The following is a 2,813-nucleotide window of genomic DNA, read 5'->3' on the forward strand; positions in this document are numbered from 1 at the left end:
CAGCGAGAGAGGTACTTATACAAGGCAAAGAATCTCTCTCTCTCTCTCTCTCTCTCTCTCTCTCTCTCTCTCTCTCTCTCTCTCTCTCTCTCTATCTCTCTCTCTCTCAAATGGGAAATGATGAACACAACGAGCAACACAGAAGAAGAAGAAGAAAAAGAAGAAGAGGAAGAAGTAGAAGAAGATAAAAAGAACAAACTTGAACATCAACGAAGATGTGGGAAACGAAGAGCACCATATTTTTGCTGCGTCCAGACAAAGTTCAAGTGCTTCTCAAAGAAAAAAAAAAAAAAAAAAAAAAAAAAAAAAAAATTTCAATACAACATAACTTCATCTTCCCAACGTTTTTTAGTCAATGAATCTTTTTGCAGAATCTACAGGAAACAAGAAACAGATAGACACAACAGAAACTAACGACAACAGGGATGAAATATAACCTTTGCAAAATCACGATTTTGGCGAAGGCAATGAATAGGGTCCACTTAATGGACCAAATGAGGCCTTAGAAAAATACTTCAAGAAGACGGTGATGATTAAGAAATGGTGATGATTATGACGGTTGTAATAAAGAAATTAATAAGATGCATAGAAGCCAAGGTCTAAAAAAAAGCATAGAACCTATGCCTAAGTTTATAGACCTAAGATGCCCTAAGGCGTCTCTTGTTTAGACAGATCATGAAGCATCTAAATAAGGCATTGGCGAATATGAGATTTCCTCCAAAGAACTATTTCTTCTTAAAATATGTATCAGTGTTTTTGGCTTACACAAATTATTCCGTTTCCATTTCTTCCCTATTATTATTATTATTATTATTATTTATTTTGGGAGTAGACCCTCTTTTAAGCAGGTTTTATTAAAAGTGATTGCTGCCTCAGTGGCGTTAATCTTGTAATTAACTTTTTCTATTGTTCTTATTATCTTCTTCTCTTCATTTGAACAATCCGTCAGTAACTGGGAAAGGGACATATCAATAGGAAGGTGATGAAGACCATATCATTCACAATTTGTCTTTAATATATCACAACACATTATAAAAGTACAGATAATATGTACAAAGTATAAAACACTATCACAATGTTAGTGCACACAAAGTAATTGTCACTTTTATACAAAATTTATAAATTACGTGGTGTTAAGTTTAACACATCCTTCGACTCAACCGGTTTCGAGCAGTGAGAAGGTTTTCTGCTCATTGTCAAGAGTGAACTGAAATGCAGGTGTTGTTTTGATGGCTTATATACGGAGTCCTGCTACGAGATTCCATCTTCACTGGTTAAGAACCGCCCTAGGGCGGAGACCGTTAATCCTATTGGGTGGTGGCCTCTGCCTCGCCGGGATGTTTGGTGGGATTACTGGCTCTGGTTCTGTCAGGAGATAATCCCTGTTTTGACCTTCAGCTATATCAGTCCTGTCATAGTTGTTATTACCTGGACTATTTGCCACCTATTTCAGGTGATTTTGGGCTCGGCTACTTATACGGAAATGTAAAAACGCACAAGCAAGGGAACCCTCTCAGGCCTATTATCAGCCAGTGCCCTGCCCCTACATACCAGCTTGCTAAGAGACTGAACACCTTACTCACACCCTATATCCCCAATAAATATTGTGACATCATCAGCAGAATTCCTAGAAAAACTGAGAAATTCCACAAGTGACGGAGTTATTGCCTCCATGGATGTCGAGTCCCTATTTACTAACGTTCCCGTGAATGAAACAATAAAATTCATAATGGACAGAGTTTATAGGGATACAACGACACCCACCCTCAACATCCCCGAGGCCTCTCTCCGTGCACTATTAGAAATATGCACCAAGAAAGCCCCTTTCACTACCCATAAGGGTCATATATTTATTCAGAAAGATGGAGTCGCTATGGGGTCCCCTTTAGGCGTCCTCTTTGCTAATTTTTATATGGGAGTAGTCGAGGAGAGAGTTTTTCGAAAAATCAGTAAACCAGACCTCTATGTACGCTACATTGACGATACTTTCATAAAAACGGCCAATCAGGAGAGCATAGAAGAACTTCGCCGAATTTTCGAGGAATGCAGCTCGCTCAGGTTCACCCTAGAGCACAGCCTCCAAGGACGTCTCCCCTTCCTTGATGTCCTTGTAGAAACAAGCAATGATAGTTTTAGTACCTCGGTGTACGTAAAACCAACGAATCTCGGCCTATGTCTGAATGGTGACAGCGAGTGCCCTAGTCGGTATAAAACTGCCACCATTAAGGCTTTTATTCGGAGAGCCATTTCTCACTGTTCTTCGTGGAGAGGCACCCACGAGGAACTTGACAGAGTTACTAAAATTCTGGTGAATAATGGCTTCACGAATAAGGACATTAATCGGCAAATTAAAAAAGAAATCGAGAAATGGTACCAGAATGAAGGCCCTAATGATACCAACACGCCAGCAAAAATAAATCTTTACTATAAAGGCATTATGAGCGTAAACTACAACGAAGAAGAAAAGATTATGAAAAATATAATAAAAAACAACGTTTTTGCCACGGCAGAGGATACTGAAATCAACCTCATAATTTATTACCAATCAGCAAAAACACGAGACTTGATAATGAAAAACAACCCTGCCCCCGCCATGCAAGATGACTTGAAAAAGACGAACGTAGTGTACCGATATAAATGCCCCGTCCAGGAATGTCCTGGCACCTACATCGGGATGACGACGATGCGTCTTTCTAAGAGATTATCTTGCCATGTGCAACAGGGTGCAATAAAAATGCATTGCCTCCAAAAACATAATTTCATGACAACAAGGGAGCATATAGTGAAAAATGTAACAATCATCGGCCATGCCC

This window comes from Palaemon carinicauda, chromosome 36 (genome assembly GCF_036898095.1).
Source record: "Palaemon carinicauda isolate YSFRI2023 chromosome 36, ASM3689809v2, whole genome shotgun sequence".
NCBI lineage: Eukaryota > Metazoa > Arthropoda > Malacostraca > Decapoda > Palaemonidae > Palaemon > Palaemon carinicauda.